At 43.5% G+C, this 21,760-nt stretch overlaps 1 protein-coding gene across 1 annotated transcript in view; it reads left to right on the forward strand.

The window, feature by feature from the left end:
• The window catches only part of LOC126174999 (rho-related BTB domain-containing protein 1), a 527,665-nt gene that overhangs the window by 14,369 nt on the left and 491,536 nt on the right, over nucleotides 1–21,760 (forward strand). The window lies entirely within an intron of this gene.

The raw sequence follows: 21,760 nt of genomic DNA on the forward strand, positions 1-21,760 counted from the left end.
ATTTAGGCCCATATAAAATGAATATCCGAGAAACTAGTGGGACTACATTTTGCTAATGTTCATATATACACTATTGGGCAACGGATATAGATAAATCATAATATCAAGAACATGCGTACGTGCTACAATCTTTACACCATTATGACTTTTAGCCCCTTAATTCATTAATTTTCGTGAGACCCAAGGAATGTTTATAGTCTACTCGAATGAAAGCAGAAATTACGTAATATTAGATTTATCACAGGAATCAAAAATGGTTCAAATGGCTCTGAGCACTATGGGACTTAACTTCTGAGGTCATCAGTACCCTAGAACTTAGAACTACTTAAACCTAACTAACCTAAGGACATCACACACATCCATGCCCGAGGCAGGATTCGAACCTGCGACCGTAGAGTTCGCGCGGTGCCAGACTGAAGCGCCTAGAACCGCTCGTCCACTGCGGCCGGCATCACAGGGATCATCAGGGATCATACCTTTCATGGAGGGCATTTTATCGTACAGATCATATATTATACCAACCAGCTACAGAGACATACGTTCCATGATTGTTCGTCGTATGTGGCAAAAGATCACAAGGCAAAAATTCCAAAGGCATTTTGTGAATCCTTTCTACCATGTACTATCGCAAGCCTTTCAAAATTCTTCGTAAGTCTGACTCTAATGCTGAATCTCCTGTGTCCTCCAAGTCGACCTCCATTTATTCTCCTATTTCATTAGCAGTCAGTCACTCCTCCTCTACAAGTCACCCTGTATATTTTCACCTTCCAGCTATCCGCCTTCTCACCTGCGTGAGAGAATTCTTTTACCCTTATTTTCTCCGAAAGTTATTTTAAATTTTCCATTTGCCAAAATGTCATTCTGACGACCATTTATTTTTCTATCACTCCATGTTTTTTTCGCATCCAGTTCGCTTTATCCCCTTTTCTCATCTTTGATACAGTGTTTAAGGATTTTAGATTAAAGCATTTCTGTCTTTTACTGGATGTTTTTGTACTGTCATCAGTCGTCAATGTTCCGAAGTATTTCTTCTGTTATACGCAATTTCTTCACAGTTTCCTGTCTTTCCACCTTTTAATGTATGACCATTTTTCATCAACTGCACTACCTACTGTAGTATTCATTATGGCAGTAATTATAGCCTCAGAGAATTTCGAAATCACAACATCATTCATCAACACATTAGTAAACGTAAACACCTATCACGGATTGCGCCTTAAGGTCTTGTCGAGTGACCATCTGCTGCCTAAGAGCCAGTACGAGAAGTGATCTAAGATCGTGGAACTTGTGATCAGTTTGTCACGAGTCCCTCCAGCAGTTACTGCCAGTAGATGAATCCCGGCGATATCACTACTTCTTTATTCAAGCAGCTCCTAATTTTGCTTGATGAGGCTAAGTGGATCCATACCAGACCTACCTTCCTCAGGGGAATAAACACTGAAAAGGTACGGGAAATCGAATCCGGGTCTTTCCACACCGAATGCAACTACACGAACAATACTGCTACGGACTATCACGTAATTATTCACCCATCCTTCTTGGTGACTTTCTTAACCCTCAGCGTGCAGTTCATCGTTACTCAATTATGATATGAGTCTATATCTGTTCCCGGGTAAAATTACCACTGTTTTAGGAATCTCTGCCTCATTAGTGTGTTATCCAGCTGTTATCTTCCGGTGCCTCGTGGCCATTTCAAAGTATATATCCTCCTCTTGGGATTTTTTGGCAGTTTGCTGTTAGTGCAGAACTCAAGGAGCCTGCAAAGTAACACCCTCCATCCAGTGGGATTTGTGTGAGCATTTGCTCAAATGAACAGAAGAATGCAGTGTTGTGGAAGTTGTTGGTGATCGCATAAAAACTCTCTCAAAAAGAAGCGGACAAATGTGCTGGATATAAACACCCAGATGACCGAGACGAAACAGTTTGTCTCCGTTGCTACGCAGAAGAACGGACTAATACTTATGCTCAGTCTGCTTTTATTTACATTGTTTCTTCCTCTTGTGGAAGAAATTGTTATAACGTTTTCTTTGCCACAGTTCATTTCCGAATATCTTTGCATTTACCGATCGAGGTGGCGCACTATGACAGGGCCTGCAGTCGGAAGGAGCAGCCTTCAGATCCCCATCCGGACGTTCACATTTAGCTTTTTTTATTCAATCAGACAAGATCACCATTACTGCACTGTGTTGCTGAGTTTGGTAGTCGCAGCAACCACCTCCATACCCAGGAAGAGAAAAAAATATATAATTACAATGCAAACTATGCACAAGCATGCAGTAAAAATTACTACACACTAAAAACCAAACATTGAAAAAATAGTGTCATACCGTATAATTGTCACGGCACGTTAACAAACTATCGCGTATTTAAACACGTACGTGGGACGTTAACAATGGACTGAGTGGAATTGTACGAGAAACAGCTGAAGAGTAATGCGTGCGAATTTTTACGTGGAAACTGTTAATGATTTTTAAATAAAACACACGTGATTAACATTCTACTTCTTTATTCTTCATGTCTATATATATATATATATATATGCAGTCCTCTGCCACTAGAGGGTTCCGAAATGTAGCGTGTAGCACGCCGACGTGTAACGTGACTGTCGGTGAGTGAGAAGCAGCTTGCTGTAATAGAGTTTCCAATTCTAAGACTTTCTCCACACATGGAACATCATCTCCTTCAGCGTGACAATGCCAGGCGACCTTCGAGCGCTTCGACATGTGCAACGATCCGACGCCATGGGTTTACTGTTATCGATCATCTTCCAGTCCGGTTTTCATCTGTTTCCAAAACTTAAAGAACACACAGCAATGAAGTGCTGCAAGCAGAGGTGACGCTGTGGATCCGTCAACGAAGTCAAATATTCTACAGTGACGGTGTCAACAAATTTCTGTCTCATTGGGAGAAATGTGTTCGTGCCAGGGTAAATCATTTCACTGTTGTCTTTGCTTACACTCTTGCTGTAAATTTATTTGTCTGGCACACAGAACACATTAATAACCACGACACTTCACACAGTGTCAAGAATGTGCCGACAATGCTAAATTTCAAGCATTATCTTTCACTTCGAACAACGCGTTGTCGATGCTAAAAGATAGGCAACAGTGCGTGAAATAACCGCAGAAATTAATGTGAGACGTAAGAGGAATGTGTCCGTTAGGACAGTGTGGTGAAATCGGGCGTTAATTGGCATTGACAGCACACGACCGACGCGAGTGTGTCTGTTCACACGACATTGCTCGCAGAGCCTCTCCTGGACTCGTGAACATATCGCATGGACGCTAGATGATTGGAAAACTGTGGTCTGATCAGATGAGTCCCGATTTCAGTTGGGAAGAGCTGACGGTAGGGGTTAAATGTAGAGCAGATCCACGAAGCCATGGACCCAATGTGTCAACAAGGCCCTGTGCTACCTAGTGGTGGCTCCATAGTGGTGTGGGCCATATTTACGTAGTGAACTGGGTCCTCTGGTCCAACGTAACCGATCATTGACTGGAAACGGTTATATTCGGCTAGTTGGAGACCATTTGCAGCCATTCGTGGTCTTCATGTTCCCAAACGATGATGCGCCATGTCACTGGGTCATAAGTGTTGATTTGAAGAACATTGTGGACGACTGGATCGAATGGTTTTGCCACCAAGATCGCCCTACGTGAATCCCATCGAACTTTTATGGCCAGCCGCTGTGACCTAGCGGTTCTAGGCGCTACAGTCTGGAACCACGCGACCACTACGGTCGCAGGTTCGAATCCTGCCTCGGGCATGGATGTGTGTGATGTCCTTAGGTTAGTTAGATTTAAGTAGTTCTAAGTTCTAGGGGACTTATGACCTAAGCTGTTGAGTCCCATAGTGCTCAGAGCCATTTGAACCATTTTTGAACTTTTGTTGTTGTTGTGGTCTTCAGTCCTGAGACTGGATTGATGCAGCTCTCCATGCTACTCTATCCTGTGCAAGCTTCTTCATTTCCCAGTACCTAATGCAACCTACATCCTTCTGAATCTGCTTGGTGTATTCATCTCTTGGCCTCCCTCTACGATTTTACCCTCCACGCTGCCCTCCAAACTAAATTGGTGATACACTGATGCCTCAGAACATGTCCTACCAACCGATCCCATCTTCTAGCCAAGTTGGGCCACAAACTTCTCTTCTCCCCAATCCTATTCAATACGTCCTCATTAGTTATGTGATCTACCCATCTAATCTTCAGCATTCTTCAGTAGCACCACATTTCGAAAGCTTCTATTTTCTTTTTGTCCAAACTATTTATCGTCCATATTTCACTTCCATACTTGGCTACACTCCATACAAATACTTTCAGAAAGGACTTCCTCACACTTAAATCTATACTCGATGTTAACAAATTTCTCTTCTTCAGAAACGCTTTCCTTGCCATTGCCAGTCTACATTTTATATCCTCTCTACTTCGACCATCATCAGTTATTTTGCTCCCCAAATAGCAAAACTCCTTTATTACTTTAAGTGTCTCATTTCCTAATCTAATTCCCTCAGCATCACCCGACTTAATTCGACTACATTCCATTATCCTCGTTTTGCTTTTGTTGATGTTCATCTTATATCCTCCTTTCAAGACACTATCCATTCCGTTCAACTGCTCTTCCAAGTCCTTTGCTGTCTCTGACAGAATTACAATGTCATCGACGAACCTCAAAGTTTTTATTACTTCTCCGTGGGTTTTAATACCTACTCCGAATTTTTCTTTTGTTTCCTTCACTGCTTGCTCAATATAAAGATTGAATAACATCGAGGAAAGGCCACAACCCTGTCTCGCTCCCTTCCCAACCACTGCTTCCCTTTCATCTCCCTCGGCTCTTATAACTGTCGTCTGGTTTCTGTACAAATTGTAAATAGCCTTTCGCCCCCTGTATTTGACCCTTGCCGCCTTTAGAATTTGAAAGAGAGTATTCCAGTCAACATTGTCAAATGCTTTCTCTAAATCTACAAATTCTAGTAACGTAGGTTTGTCTTTCCTTCATCTATTTTCTAAGGTAAGTCGTAGGGTCAGGATTGCCTCGTGTTCCAACATTTCTATGGAATCCAAACTGATCTTCCCCGAGGTCGGCTTCTACCAGTTTTTCCATTCGTCTGTAAGGAATTCGCGTTAGTATTTTGCAGCTGTGGCTTATTAAACTGATTTTCGGTAATTTTTGAACTATTATGGGACGTAATCAAGAGGTCAGTTTGATACTGCACAGGCGACACTTTTGCCGTTATGTACGGCTCAGTATTTCTGCAGGGGACTAACATGCCACGTCGAGTTGCTGTTCTACACCGGGCAAAAGAAAGTTCGACACGATACTAGGAAGCATCCTATGGCTTCTCGTCACCTCAGTATACGTGAATGTTTCTCTACAGGGTTAAATTTCGGTATGTAATGATGGCAGCATGCTACCGAATCTCGCCGGCCGCGGTGGCCGTGAGGTTCTGGCGCTGCAGTCCGGAACCGCGGGGCTGCTACGGTCGCAGGTTCGAATCCTGCCTCGGGCATGGGTGTGTGTGATGTCCTTATGTTAGTTAGGTTTACGTAGTTCTAAGTTCTAGGGGACTTATGACCTAAGCTGTTGAGTCCCATAGTGCTCAGAGCCATTTGAACCATTTTTTTTTGCTACCGAATCTCATCGTGCTAATAAATATTAGTAAAAACTGGCGTAAGCAGTAAGAAATTATTTCTAAAATTTACAAAACAGTCGCTAACCTCAACCAGCTCCATACAAAATGGATAAATTTAATCAAAATATTCACGGGTGTACTGCCGGTCCATAGTGTCCAACGGGCACAAAATTCGGCGATCATGCATGTCGCCATCATCAAGTGAATTGACGGACTGAGCTGCTGTGAACGTGCCGGCACGGGGATCCGTACGCTATGGCTGCTCAGAGGGAACTGGGTTCGGTCGCGGCGGCGGCCGATTTAAATACCCTCCGCCCGGGCGCGCTCCATCCGCTGTCCGCGCCCCGCGCCACGGTCGCGCGGTGGAACACATTGCGACGGCGTCTGAGATGACGTCGGTGTGATGGCTCTGTCCGCCGTGGTCGTCACAACTATACGTTTGCTCGATTTAGTCTTGATTAACCCAATCGCTGGTTCCCAATCCTTGCTAAGATTATAGCCACAGTCACGGTTTATGAGGTCGTCATTGGTGCGAATTTCGATGGCCTCTCTAACAACGCTGTCCCAGTATCTCGACGTCTGTAACAGAATCCTCCTGCGTTCATACTCCATAGCGTCATTTTCCGACAAACGATGTTCAGCGACCGCCGACTTGCTAGGATACATCAGTCGAGAGAGTGCCTCTGGTGTTCACGGCATCGACCCTCGACGGTACGCATCGTCTGACCAATATACGACTTGCCACATTGACACGGAATCTGGTACTCGCCGGCCTTCCTCAAACCGAGGTCATCTTTGGCGCTCCCCACCAGTGCACGAGTTTTATTCGGAGGACAAAACACAGTTCCGACCCAGTGTTTCTTCAAAATGCGGGCGATTTTCCCCAAGAGTGCGCCTGTATATGGAATAAACACGGTGCCTACCTCCTCCCTCGTGATTTCATCCATCTCCACAGGTTGTGCTGTAGTGGTTGGGCGGAGAGCACGTTGAATCGCCCGCATTTTGAAGAAACACCGGGTCGGAACTGTGTTTTGTCCTCCGAATAAAACTCGTGCACTGGTGTGGAGCGCTAAAGATGACCTCGGTTTGAGGAAGGCCGGCGTGTACCAGATTCCGTGTCAATGTGGCAAGTCGTATATTGGTCAGACGATGCGTACCGTCGAGGATCGATGCCGTGAACACCAGAGGCACACTCGACTGATGTATCCCAGCAAGTCGGCGGTCGCTGAACATTGTTTGTCGGAAAATCACGCTATGGAGTATGAACGCAGGAGGATTCTGGTACAGACGTCGAGATACTGGGACAGCGTTGTTAGAGAGGCCATCGAAATTCGCACCAATGACGACCTAATAAACCGTGATTGTGGCTGTGGCTATAATCTTAGCAAGGATTGGGTACCAGCGATTGGGTTAATCAAGACTAAATCGAGCAAACGTATAGTTGTGACGACCACGGCGGACAGAGCCATCACACCGACGTCATCTCAGACGCCGTCGCAATGTGTTCCACCGCGCGACCGTGGCGCGGGGCGCGGACAGCGGATGGAGCGCGCCCGGGCGGAGGGTATTTAAATCGGCCGCCGCCGAACCCAGTTCCCTCTGAGCAGCCATAGCGTACGGATCCCCGTACCGGCACGTTCACAGGAGCTCAGTCCGTCAATTCACCTGATGATGGCGACATGCATGATCGCCGAATTTTGTGCCCGTTGGACACTGTAGACCGGCAGTACACCCGTGGATATTTTGATTATCAAATGCGCCGGGAGAAACTCAATCACTGGATAAATTTAATTTAAATTTTGTAGTTTATTTTTTGTTTCTTTGTTCTGAAGCTTTTGATTCTAGTCAGAAAGCCTCGCTTGGCATATTTTTGTTCTTTTTTTAAACCCATTCGTTCAATAATTAATTAATCTCGTCTCCTACGACTACAGAGCCTAACACTCTACGCGAAAATTGCTCGGGAAGCTATTTACATTGTGTGACAGAGCCGCTTGGCACCTCTGAGCGCTGCAGCCGCTGCCCGCCGCTGCCGGAAGCCGTTGTTACAGCCGCCTGTGTAATCGGGCCGCGCGCCGCCCACGCCATTAACAGGCCTTTGTTGTGTTTTCTGCCGTCGTCTTATCAGCGCTCTCTCGCCGAGCTCGCTACAGTCAGTATGAAGCTGTCGACTCCTTTCATGTTTAAGGGTACGGCGCGTTCAAAGTCCTCAGTGTGAGCGTGGCTGCAGATTAATCAGCGAGGGCTCTTACGAATCTGTGCATGCAGTTGCGTGTGTGCTGATAAGCCGCAGCTGTTCTTTGCAGACCAGGGAAGTCAGCTGGCAAAATCCGGCAGTGATATTATTCGAGGGCACGGACAAAGCCTTTTAATGCAGCTCTTTAGTTCTGCTTCTGTAAGTGCGTTAAAGAGGTCTTCTGAATGGATACATTTATGTATTCTTCGACTACCATTCGTTGTAGCTTATGGTGGTCGGCTGATAACACCTCGCTGTGTGAATTCAAGTGCGTTAGGCTACCTTTTCAGGCCGAATTCCCGTTTCATGCGAAATTATCACGGAGAAGTATGCCTTTGATCATGGCAAAGCGCAAGGCAACGTATTTTTAACTCAGGCAGACTGAAATTTTGCTCACTTTCAATACCGGATTTTCAGTAATTACTGTACTATTTTTTGTTTAAAGAAGTTAAAAAGGTAATACAGTGCACCACTCTATGGCAACTAATGGGAACAACAAGGGGCTAATCACTTCCTATTTGTACTCGTCGGACTCGTTGCGTCGGTTATCTCGCATAAGGGCTTTATATATTATAGTTGGTGAATGACGTAACCAGCCAAAAATCATTTAAAAGTTTTATTTTAATTCCATAACCGGTTTCGGACTACCATTCCCTTTTGTTGATCTTAGAATAATGAAGTTGAATCAAAAGCATGCCTTTCAAATTTATAGAAAACCAACCACCTCAGATGCAATTATAAATAATTCTTCATGCTCCCCCACACAGCGCAAAATTGCCTATTTCAAAAAATGGTTCAAATGGCTCTGAGGACTATGGGACTTAATATCTGTGATCATCAGTCCCCTAGAACTTAGAACTACTTAAACCTAACTAACCTAAGGACATTACACACATCCATGCCCAAGGCAGGATTCGAACCTGCGACCGTAGCGGTCACGCGGTTCCAGACTAAAGCGCCTAGAACCGCTCGTCCACACCGGACGGCTACCTATTTCAGATCCTTGTTAAACGGCATAAATAAAATTCCCCACAGTTCATCTGCCAAGAAGAAAGAAATCAATATTACCAAAATTGTAGATAAAAATCATGGCTATAAGCCACAAATAATTGACCGCCTACACAATAAAATTAAAGATAGTAAATCACCTGCAGTAAATCCACAACTAGCATCAGAAAAGGAACTATTTGCAGGAATTCCCTCCCAGGCACATTTCATACCAAACTGCCAACCTTTTCAGAAGGAAAGGTGTTCAAATAATTTTCCGCACCAGTGACACATAATTATTCACAGCACCAAAACTACCAGCCTATGTCTAGAAAAATCAGGAGTTTGCAAGATTATTTGAGACAATTGACCATCTTTTATTTTGGACAGACCGGCAAGAGCTTCAGTATACGGTATCGAGAACTCGACTGCCTTTAGACTAAAAAAATTAAATAAATCCGCGATAGACACTCACATGAACCAATATGGAAACTCTGTTTCTAACATTAACGACGATTTACAGATATTACATACCACTAAAAAGGCAAGAAAATGAACCTCTTAGAGCAGCTAGAACTATATATTCATACCCTCAGCTCACCCCAATACATTGTAAATAAATAGCTGGAGCCAGCCAATAAACATTTTCTAAATAATTTCGCTTGTCTCTTCGCAGAAATCAAACACAAATTGCACCCCTAACAGTCACGCCACTGCAGTTTAGGATACCAGTAAATGACCGTATAAAAATAAACTACCATAAAGAACAAATGTGTTGCTCTCTTCCCACCCTCCAACTTTTTAATTTTGTATTTCCTGCAATTAACTTATGAACTGAAGCCCTAACTAAATACCTGTATACGGTATATAAATTTGTGCACCTAGATGTCTACCTTATAACATGCAGTCGGTTGGCTTTGAAGTATTTCGTCAATAATTTCCACTGACAGCACAAAAAACTAATAAAAACAATTGATCCTACTGTCTTTTAATAAACAGTTTACGCTTAAGGTGTGAACATTTTTCTGTTATTAAAATGTTACATTTTGCACATCCCACACATCATCTTTGTCTGTTTACATCCTCGGTCAGTATTTAATGAATTTTGTCTTTGTATCTTTGCTTACTGATAACCTTTGCATTGTAAAGAAAACCATCAAGGATACCAGTAAATAACTGTATAAAAATGAACTACCATAAAGAACAAATGTGTTGCTCTCTTCCCACCCTACAACTTTTTAATTTTGTATTTCCTGCAATTAACTTATGAACTGAAGCGCTAACTAAATACCTGTATACGGTATATAAATTTGTGCAAGTGTACAACACATGTGCAATGCTCAACACGCTATTTAAAAATATTATGAAGTGTGCCATAGTAAGTTATTTACAATATGTGTATTGTGGTAGAATTCAAGAACACATACATCGAGCTAGAAAGCCACATGGTTCAAATGGCTCTGAGCACTATGGGACTTAACTCCTGAGGTCATCAGTCCCATAGAACTTAGAACTACTTAAACCTAACTAACCTATGAACATCACGAACATCCATACCCGAGGCAGGATTCGAACCTGCGACCGCAGCGGTCGCGCGGCTCCAGACTGTAGCACCTAGAACCGCTCGGCCACTCCGGCCGGCAGAAAGCCACCTGACCACAACAAAACAAATCTCCATCTACTGGAACGTATGTAGGTGAACGCAACTATTTGCGCCATATATAATGCAAGCACTTTAGCGCATTTTTCTTACTGAAACAACTGAAAATATTAGCCATATTAAGATGGCCATGGTAGCCCGAAATCAGTTATGGCACTAAAATAAATATTTAAAAAAGTGTACGTGTCTGGTTGCGTCATTCATCAACCATCATGAACTGCGGCGTTCACAAGATCCGACATGGATAAAATAACATAATATACGAGCACACGTTGAATTTAGGAAATTCAGGAATTTGATTACTTTGCTGCACTTTTGTTACTCAGATATATTCAGAAGATTGACATTAATTGAAATGAATTTTTAATTCATAGCTTGAAACTTATATTTCAATCGGTTGGCTTTGGGGAGAAACAAGCATCGTCTAAAAAGATATAAGTAAAATAATTTTTTTTTTCATTTCCAAGATAACACCTATGAACCACAATGGTGCTTTTCTTTTTTTTTTCCAGCGTATGTTAACCTGCTGTAACTCTGTTCTGACGTTTACGAATCGATAGAAATATTGCAGTTTCATTTTTTGGAATGTCCTACAAATCTGCAGTAAGCGTACCTTTCAGGTAGGGAATCAAAGAGAAGTATGAAGGAGCCAGATGCGAGGAATACCGTGCTTCTTGAATAAAATTCACTCGGCGCTTCGCCAAGTAGTCGGATAATATGGGGGATAGATGTGGGAGTGGGGACGAGAAAGGAAGTTGTGTACCAAACTCAGTTTTTCAAACGGAACATTCCAGAACTGCAATATTGATTTCGTTACTGCCTCAGGTAAGACTTCCTGATGGCTCTCCAATGCTGGGGATGACGGTAATCAACTTGTATGAACCCCAGACATTATGAGAACACACTTCTTACGACGTGTGTTCCTTTGTTTGTCGCTTGTTTCGGATTCAACAGACTGTGCCATGTACCCTGTACTCATAATTTACACTTACGGTTGGCCTTATGCTCGTCAGAAAATACGTCCGGTATTTACGTACCGAAATCTGTATGAATCATGGCCTTAACTTATCTCATGATAATCTCCACTACTTTTGATCCCATTGTCGATAGCGATCACTGATTTTGTATCAGTACTTACCTCGCTTGCTCTTTGCTTCATGAGGCATTATTACAGTCGACCGGAATATTATGCACTATCAATAGTTTCCTTTCCATCCCTAAAGCTCTCTGGACAGTCGTAAAACCACTAATTTTTGTTCACGGCTTTCGTTCCTACACTTTCACGGACAATGCATTGGTATCAGTTAGTGATTTTCGCTATTTGTAGTTTAACTTGATACTTCCTCATTCCTCCATCGCATTTCGAACGTCTTCACAGCGATTACGTTCTCTTTGTTTCCCTCTGACTGGTTTTATGTGGCCCGCAATGGTTTCTTCTCCTGTGGCAACCTCGTCATATCAGACTACAACCAGCAACCAACATCATCAAATATGTGTTGATATATTCCAATCTCCTCCTTTAGTTTTTACCCTCTATAGCCCCCTCAGGTTCCACGAAAGTTATTCCTTGTGTCTTGAACATGTTGAATAATTTTCTCCTCTCATGTTGCTCCCATTTTGCAGAGAACTTCATTCCTTATCTTATCAGTCCGCCTAATTATCAGCATTCTTCAGTCTCTAATGACCACACTGTCAACGGCACATTAAACCTTAATGTTCCTTCCTCCTTCCTTCAACTTACTTCTGTAGCACCATAGCTCAAACGCTTCGATTCTCTTCTTGTGCCATATTCCATGATTCACTATTTTACAACGCTGTCTTCCAGCCGTACATTCTAAGACAAAAATGGCTCTTAGCACTATGGGACTCAACATCTTAGGTCATAAGTCCACTAGAACTTAGAACTACTTAAACCTAACTAACCTAAGGACATCACACACACCCATGCCCGAGGCAGGATTCGAACCTGCGACTGTAGCAGTCCAGCGGTTCCGAACTGCAGCGCCAGAACCGCTAGACCACCGCGGCCGGCTAAATTCTAAGAAATTTCTGACTCAAATTAAGACCTATGTTTGATGCCAGTAGGCTTCTCCTGGCCAGGAAAGCACCTTAACCTGCGTTAGTCTGCTTTTTACGCCTTCCTTACCTCAAGCGTTATTTTTTTTCCAAGTCAGTAGAATTCCTTAAACTCTGTCTACTTCGTAGTTACCAATTTTGATATTAACTTTGTAGTTGTCCTCATTTCTGCTAGTCCCCATTACTTTCATATTGCTTCAGTTTACGCTCAATTCACATTGTATATTCATTAGACTGTTCATTCCATTCAACAAATTTTTCAAATTCTTCCTATCTTTCGCTGAGGACAGCAATGTCATCAGCGTATCATATCATTGATATCCTTTCACCCTGAATTTTTATTACACTTAAGAACCTTTCTTTTATTTCCGTCATTGTATCTTTGATGCTTAGATTGAACAACAGTGCGAAAGACTACATCCCTGACTTATACACGTTCTAATTTTAGCACTTCTATCTTGGTCCTCCATTCTTATTTTTCTCTCTTGTTTCTTGTACACATTGTTTACTATCCGCTTTCCGTAATCTTACACCCATTTCTCAGAGAATTTCTGATTTTTGAAAAGTTCTACTTAGCGCAGCAGAAAACTGTGCCTTGGTTTTCTACACTCGACGCTATGTGGTGTTTCTTGACATTCCTCCCCATGTGAACTGTAGTGTTAAACACGGTGGCGTTTGTATCTTACTTCGTTCACCGAAGTTTCAGGCCTACCTGGAAGTGAAATTTTAAAAGTAAGTGGAAAAAATCTGTGATACTTTTTCTGCGGAACGTAATAGAGCGACCCGTTTGTCGTTACATTATCTAATGAGCTTTATAGTTTATTACTTCTTTCATATCGCTAAATCGTTTTACACTGTTGCTTCAAAGGATAGTACAAAGTAACAGATATTGTTATTTTCCTATCAACTGGTTAAGTCACAAGTACTCGGTCTGCGTTTAATAGAATTTCCTCGATAAGGAAATAATCTGGAACCATTTTGGAGAGGCTTGTATGACCCATAAGTGGTCGTTTTGTTTACCAAACTGTCTCCATTTGCCTGATCAATAAAATCGTAGCACCGGTATTATAGAACTCTCTAAGAGACACACTATTATCGATCTGAAGTGTTACTCTACGTTTATAATAAGGAAGTTCGCTGATATCGGTAGTCTGTCTTGTAACTTCTCTAATTTCCACTATTTATGTTTAAAACAGTACAGGGGCATTTAACATAATACATTGTGATCAAAGCGACATTGAACATGCAAGACCAATGGAAGTAGTGGTGGCTCTTCCGTTCTAACACCATGTTGGCATCCTATCAGAGACATAGAATGACCGTGAGACGAATAAAAACGGTAGACTCTCGGCTGCGGATGAACTGTGGTTAGTACTTATTTGTGAAGTTGAACACATGTTGTGAAGGATCAACTGTAATGATGTGTTACTGTCTTTATAATCGTAATGTTGAGGAACTATTATCCGGCCCCCACAGCAAGCGTAGGTACTCTGGGCCAATGTTATGAAGTGGACGAAAAATGGCATCAAATTCTGCTTCGTCTGAATAACCAATTACCTTTTACATAAGATAGTGCATAGTCGCAGGAGCAGCGGAATAGAGCTGTTCATCCACTTACAGAAACTTTGTACTAAAAACTACCTCATCATCTGCCCGACATTCCATACCTCCAGTTTAAGCAGTCCAGTCTCAGTAATCCAGCCTCAATAACACGTTACTCTACCCCACCAGATGGGCTGTGACAAGTATGTGTTATACAGGGTGAGTCGCGTAAGTCGTAACACCCTCTTTATGCCGGGGGCGATTGCACGTATCGGCATGCGGTTTTCGGCGAATCATAGCGGACTATGGGGCACATACATTGGTACATGCACAATAATCACAACGTTTATATTGACCTAGATAATGAGGCAAGTACATGTTTTTTAAATGGGACGCTATACTTTTTTACCATCATTCGAACGCTCCGGAAAAGACTCGTATAGTGCTGCAACGCATGTTGCTATTGTGATTCAAACTTTGCTTAAAAGAGGGCGGATGAGGATTTACGTACGTAGTGTAGGCCGTGCATGCTACATAGAGCACGGCAACTCGGCCTGCGAGTCGCGTTTACAGTCTGCAGCCGCTTCCGACCGCCTCGACCTTCAATCGTACAATATTTCCCAGCGTCTTTTAAGCGAAGTTTGAATCACAATAGCAACATGCGTTATATCACTATACGTGTGTTTTCCAGAGCGTTAGAATGATGGTAAAAAAAGTATAGCGTCCCATTTAAAAAACAAGTACTTGCCTCATTATCTCGGTCAATATAAACGTTGTGATTATTGTGCATGTACCAAAGTACGTGCCCCATAGTCGGTTGTACTTCACCGAACACCGCTTGTCGATACGTGCAATCGCCAACGGAATAATGGGGATGTTACGTCTTACGCGACTCACCCTGTATATACACTCTCCACTCACCTCAATGTGACCACCTGTCAAAAGTCTGAACAACCACCATTTGCAGCGCGGACGGCTGCGAGTCGTGCAGGAAGAGGGTCAGTGAGGTTCTGGAAGCTACCGACAGGGATGTGGAGCCATGCCGACTCCAGTGCCGTGCCCAGCTAGGCTCGACTTTCTCGGTTGAGGATCCAAGGTGCGAATAGCCTGATTGAGGTAGCCCCACAGACTCTCTATTGTCTTTTAATCTGAGGAGTTTTGTGGCCAGTGGAGTACGATAATCCCATCCTGGTGCTCTTCGAACCACGCTTGTACACAGCGAACTATATGGCACGTTGCCGTGTCCTGCTGGTGGATACCATCGTGCCGAGGAAAATAAACTACATATACGGATGGACATGAGCCCCAACGATAACTACATACTTTTGCTAATCCATGTTTCAAAAATACTTCCCCACCCTTGACGCGCACGCCAATGATCATGCCCTTTTGGACGTCAGATAAATCGCTCTAGTGACTATTCCTTGGACACTACATTCTTCTGATTCTGGATATTAATCACATATAAATTATGATTCATTCTCTCTCCGTAACACATATTTTGATACTGTTAGCTGACTTTGCCCACGGTCTTGCCGCAGTGGTAACACCGGTTCCCGTCAGATCACCGAAGTTAAGCTATGTCGGGTTGGGTGGATGGGTGACCATCCAGTCTGCCGAGTGCTGTTGGCGAGCAGGTGCACTCAGCCCTTGTGAGGAAAACTGAGGAGCTACTTGATTGAGAAGTAGCGGCTCCGGTCTCGGAAACTGACATACGGCCGGGAGAGCGGTGTGCTGACCACATGCCCCAACGTATCCGCATCCAGTGACGCCTGTGGGCTAAGGGTGATATGGCGGCCGGTCGGTACCGTTGGGCCTTCGTGGCCTGTCCGGGTGGAGTACTGCCCTGTCTCAAACGTACATCGTTCGGAACTTCTGTTGAATGAATACAGCGGTAGATTTCTCGCTTTTTTTTCTTATTTTACTACTAAGAGAGCCTCCCTTTGATGGCAGCTGCCTGCTTCCGCTTTCCCATTCTTCTATCTTATGTTGTCTCCATCGTACAAGGAGCTGAAGAGAGCAAAAACTGTAGGAGATGACAGCATTTAATTGAGGGGGCTGATTGTAAGTTCTACACTGGTCTCAAAAATTAAAGCAGTAAATCGCTATTTCCCCGTCCTGTGTCTAATTCACGATATAATCATACAGACTGTCAACAGATGTCCATAGGATCGTGTTCTGCATAGAAGATAGCATTCCGGTCAACGGAAAACCACGCCAACAATGACGTCTGGACAGGTATCAAACGGAGTAGTGTTTGTCGGGTAGTCCGAAATCCATATTTCTCGACTTTCGAAAGGCGTTCGACTCAGTTCCGCACTGTCGCTTGCTACAAAAAGTGCGCGCTTACGGTCTATCCAATGACATATGCGGTTGGATAGAAAGTTTTCTAACAGACAGGGAAGACAGGGATCAGTATGTCATCTATGTCATCCTGAACGGGATAACTTCAACAGAAACAAGAGTAACTTCAGGTGTGCCCCAGGGAAGCGTAATAGGTCCTCTGCTTTTTACGAGTTACATAAACGATCTGGTTGATGATATTGACAGCAGCCTTAGACTGTTTGCCGATGATGCTGTAGTCTACAGGAAAGTAGTATCACACGAAAGTTGTGAACAAATCAATGAGGATTTGCAGAAAATAAATGCGTGGTGTAATGACAGGCAGTTATCTCTCAATATTAGTAAGTGTAACCTACTGCGTATAAGGAGGCGAAAATCCATATTATCGCATGAGTACAAAATAAATGATCAGTCTTTGGAAGCGGTAACATCAGTCAAGTATCTGGGTGTGACTATCCGAAATGATCTCAAATGGTATGATCAGATTACACAAGTGACGGGTAAGGCGAACTCTAGATTGCGGTTTATTGGTAGAATCCTGAAGCGATGCAGTCCTTCAACAAAGGAAGTAACTTACAATACGTTAGTTCGTCCAGTCTTAGAGTATTGTTCGTCTGTATGGGACCCTTACCAGTTGGGTCTGATTCAAGAGATTGAGAAGGTCCAAAGAAGAGCGGCAAGATTCGTCACTAGTACATTTAGCCATCGCGAGGGTGTTACAAATCTCATAGAAAGTCTGAAGTGGGACCCACTTGCAGATAGACGACGCGCTAAACAGAAGGGGCTGCTCACTAAATTCTGAAATCCAATCTTCACCGAAGATTAGAGCGTATATTATTATCACCAACTTTCAAATCGCGTAATGATCATCATTCAAACATAAGGGAAATAAGAGCTCGTACTGATGCGTTAAGACAGTCGTTTTTCCCTCGCGCGATCCGCGAGTGGAACAGAGAGGGGGAAATATGACTTTGGCGCGAATTGTGCCCTCCGCCACACACCGCTTGGTGGCTAACGGAGTATATATATGTAGATGTAGATCCACAATCGCTGTGTACACAATCACAGATGGTGCAGTATGGCACAGAGAAGACGCCTACCAGACTCTCTGCGATGGAAGGTCATGGGAAGAATGGAAGCAGGACAGTCGCGAACTCGTGTGGGCCGATGGCCTAACGCGAATCGTTCTGTTGTTTCTCGGATGTGGCGACAGTTTATAAAGACAGAAATTGTATCCCGAAGACCAGGGCAGACCGACCACGTGTGACATTAGAAAGACAGGATCATAATTTGGCTATAAGGGCGCAATGGTATCACCTTAGTACTGCGCAGCAGCTGGCATCTAACCTCGCAGGATCCACTGGACGTTTTGTGTGGTGTCACTGCCAGACACAACACTTGCTAGGTGGTAGCTTTAAATCGGCCGCTGTCCATTAGTATATGTCGGACCCGCGTGTCGCCACTGTCAGTGATCGCAGACCGAGCGCCACCACACGGCAGGTCTTGAGAGACTTACTAGCACTCGCCCCAGTTGTACGGACGACTTTGCTAGCGACTACACTGACGAAGCCTTTCTCTCATTTGCCGAGAGATAGTTAGAATAGCCTTCAGCTAAGTACATGGCTACGACCTAGCAAGGCGCCATTAACCATTTCTAGAGAGAGTCTCACTTGTATCATGAAGAACGCTGTATACAAATGATGGATTAAAGTTAGGTATTCCAGCAGCTACGTACTTTTCTTTATAGCATTCATTACGTATCCTGTTTCAGACCTAACGCCAGCCTGCGTGAGTTGACGCGTGCATTTCGGCCTCCTCTCTCAATTAGTGTGCGTTGTGTTGGCTAATCTGCCGACACAACATTTTGTATCCAGGCAAACGGTGTAGAGAAGACTTCGACAGTGTGGTCTTTATTGTCGGAGACCTGCTGCGTATGTGCATCTGACGCTTCTCCACAGAAGAGGACGTGTAGAGTGAAGTCGTTAACATGCCACCTCGACAGTCGAAGACCAATGTTTTTTTCACAGATGAGTCCCGATTTGGGCTCGAGAGTGATTCTCGGCGGATTCGCATCTGAAGGCAGTGTGGAACACGATTTCGAGACCCGAACATTCTGGAAAGACACCAGTATCGAGGAGAATCGCTAATGGTGTGGGCACTGATTATGTAAACCACTCGACCACCTCTTCATGAAACTGTACGGGTGAATCGGCAAGGTTTGACCGCCGTGACGAGATCTTGGCATCACATGCACGGTTGTTGCGGGATGCTGTGCGCCCAGATTTCGTTTTGATTGTCGATAGTGCTGTACCTCATAGAGAACGAGTGGTTGATGTTTTCTTGGAAACAGAAGATGCTGCACTCAAGGCGTGGTCTGCTTGCTCTCCCAATTTGAATCCAATAGAGCATGTCTGGGATGCACTAGGAAGACGGGTTCCATCACGTCAATATCCACCAACCACTTTCCAAGACTTGCTAGCAGCTGCGGAGGAAGAATGGGCGTTATTGCCTCAACGTGACATTGATGACGTTATTCACAGCTTGCTCCGTCGTTGTCAAGCCTGTATTGCTGTCAGAGGTGGTCACACCCCACAGTGAGCACATTAACCTGTTGTCGCAATGTCTGTGCAAATATATTAAGTTGGAAAAAACGAAGAACATTTTCATCTACTGTTATGCATATTGCAGTTGCTTACGTCCTGTATTCTTTCCATTGTTTCCGCTTTGCTCTCACCTGGTTATACTGTTTTGTGGCAAAATAAACGCAACCTTGTAAAATCTCTGTTTGTTCCTTTAATTTTGGACACCAGTGTACTCGCAGATCGAAAGTTTGACCTAGGAGAGAAAATCGTGTCTTCCGCCCACAGACACTTGTTTGATCCTACAAATTGTAAAGCTAACACCTCCTTCATCACGTACTTGTTAACTTTGATATTCAATAAGAAATAGTTCTCTGTATTTTCCTTCTTCATTAGGCTGACCTAGTTTTGAGAATCCCATAAGCCTAATGCTGTACTGAGCCCCCATTATATTTAATCCTTCTTCCAACCATTCCCATACACTAGTCTTTAAGGGATTCGTCATCTGCAATTTTCTCAAAGACAATTGTTTATTTTATATTCATAAAAGAACTACGAACCCGTCTCATTTCTTCCTTTTAATTCTAATGTTTGCGATTTCATAGTGACAGACACTTTAAATTAGACGTTGGTTTCTGTATATCTTCTATACTCCCTACAGAAATCCATTTCCGTATCTTATTTCTAATCTCTACCGAAATGTGAAGACTTTGTAGCATTTTCCAGTTTGAGTGCTCTTTATACGTTTACAAATGCTGCGGAGGTATCCAGTTCTTTTCCACATAAAGAAGTTAATACAGTACTAGTGGGAAATCGAAGAATATTAAAGAAGTGTACGGTAACTAAAAATTATTCCCATTATCAAAGACCGTTCACTCTTGAGTTATAATTTTTTTTCTTTTCCTTTTTCCTGGCTAAATACACTGAAGAGCCAAAGAAACTGGTACATATACCTAATATAGCGTAGGTCCCCCGCGAGAAAGCAGAAGCGCCGCAATACGACGTGGCATGGACTCGACTTGTGTCTGAATTAGTGCTCTATGGAATTAACACCATGAATCCTGCAAGGCTGTCCATAAATCCATAAGTGTACGATGGGGTGGAGATCTCTTCTGAGCGACGCGTTGCAAGGCGTAACAGATATACTCAATAATGTTCATGTCTGGGAAATTTGGTAGCCAGCGGAACTCAGAAAAATTTACCTGGAGCAACTCTGCAGCAATTCTGGACGTGTGTGGTGTCGCATTGTCCTGCTGGAATTGCCCAAGTCCGTCGTAATGCATAATGGACATGAATGGACACAGGTGATTAGAGAAGATGCTGACGTACGTGTCACCTGTCAAAATCGTATCTAGACGTATCAGGTGTCCCTTATCTCCCCAACTGCACACCCCCCACAACAGAGGCTCCACCAGCTTGAACAATCCCCTGCTAACATGCAGTGTCCATGGATTCATGAGGTTGTCTCCATACCGGTACTCGCTCGATAGAATTTGAAACGAGACTCGTCCGGGCAGGCAACATGTCTCCAGTCATCAACAGTCTTCGGCTTCGAAAGCCCATATCGATGATGTTTCGTTGAATGGTTCGCACGCTGACACTTGTTAATGGCCCAGCATTGAAAACTGCAGCAATTTGCGGAAGGGTTGCACTTCTGTCACGCTGTCTCTTCAATCGTCGTTGGTCCCGTTCTTGCAGGATCTTTTTCCGACCGGATGTTTTATCCGATTCCTGATACTCATGGTACTCATGGCCGCACTGGAAAATCCCCACTTCATCGCTACCTCGGAGATGCTGTGTCCCATTGCTCTTACGCCAAATATAACACCACATTCAAACTCGCTTAAATCTTAATAACCGGCCACTGTAGCATCAGTAACCGATCTAACAACTGCGCCAGACACTTGTTGTCTTATATAGGTATTGACGACCGCGGCGCCGTATCCTACGTGTTTACATGTCTCTGTATTCTAATACGCATGCCTATACCAGTTTCTTTGGCGCTTCAGTGTATAATGCAATGGCAAAGACGCAAGGTTTTCATTTGCGTTTGTAGCGCTCCGTGATAAAGAAGTATTAATAGTCTTAGAGGCTGTGCCAATTAATTATTGTTGCGTGATGTGAAAAGTGCACCACGAGCCAGTAATACTCTTTGGTTTTCATTTTGGGGCAGACAGACATCCCAGAGAACAAAATGCCTTCAAGGGCATTTTTTTTTTTTTTTGTAACGTTCCTCGAATTTTTTTTCGAAGTGCGCAATAGGAACGGGCCGATTATTCTAGAGTACAGTTTTCTGTTTGATGCGATCTTGTTGTACATTATCCTGCACGAAGTAGACCACGCTACGAACCTAATTACCAGATTTAGCACATTTAACGATATTTTTTTCCATTACGTGGCACGACTCAAAACCAATTCTCACGACTTCGGTTCTGCCAGTACCTCTCACCTTTCTAAATCTCGCAGAACTTCTCCCTCACATCTTGCTGATCTAGCATTCGTGGAAGAAATGATAGCGCGGAGAAATTATCTGGAAGTTATGGACATGTATCAAGTAAATAACTGCATAGTTTCTTGTACATATGTTTGAAGTGAATTTCAAAGGAGCATCATGTACTGTTTGAACTAAAAAATTCTGCATCTGTTTAAATTGATCTCTGAAGATTTCCATAACGACAGAGATAATGCTCTTAGTCAGATGTAAATAGT

Source organism: Schistocerca cancellata, chromosome 3 (genome assembly GCF_023864275.1).
Source record: "Schistocerca cancellata isolate TAMUIC-IGC-003103 chromosome 3, iqSchCanc2.1, whole genome shotgun sequence".
In the NCBI taxonomy this organism is placed as follows: Eukaryota; Metazoa; Arthropoda; class Insecta; order Orthoptera; family Acrididae; genus Schistocerca; species Schistocerca cancellata.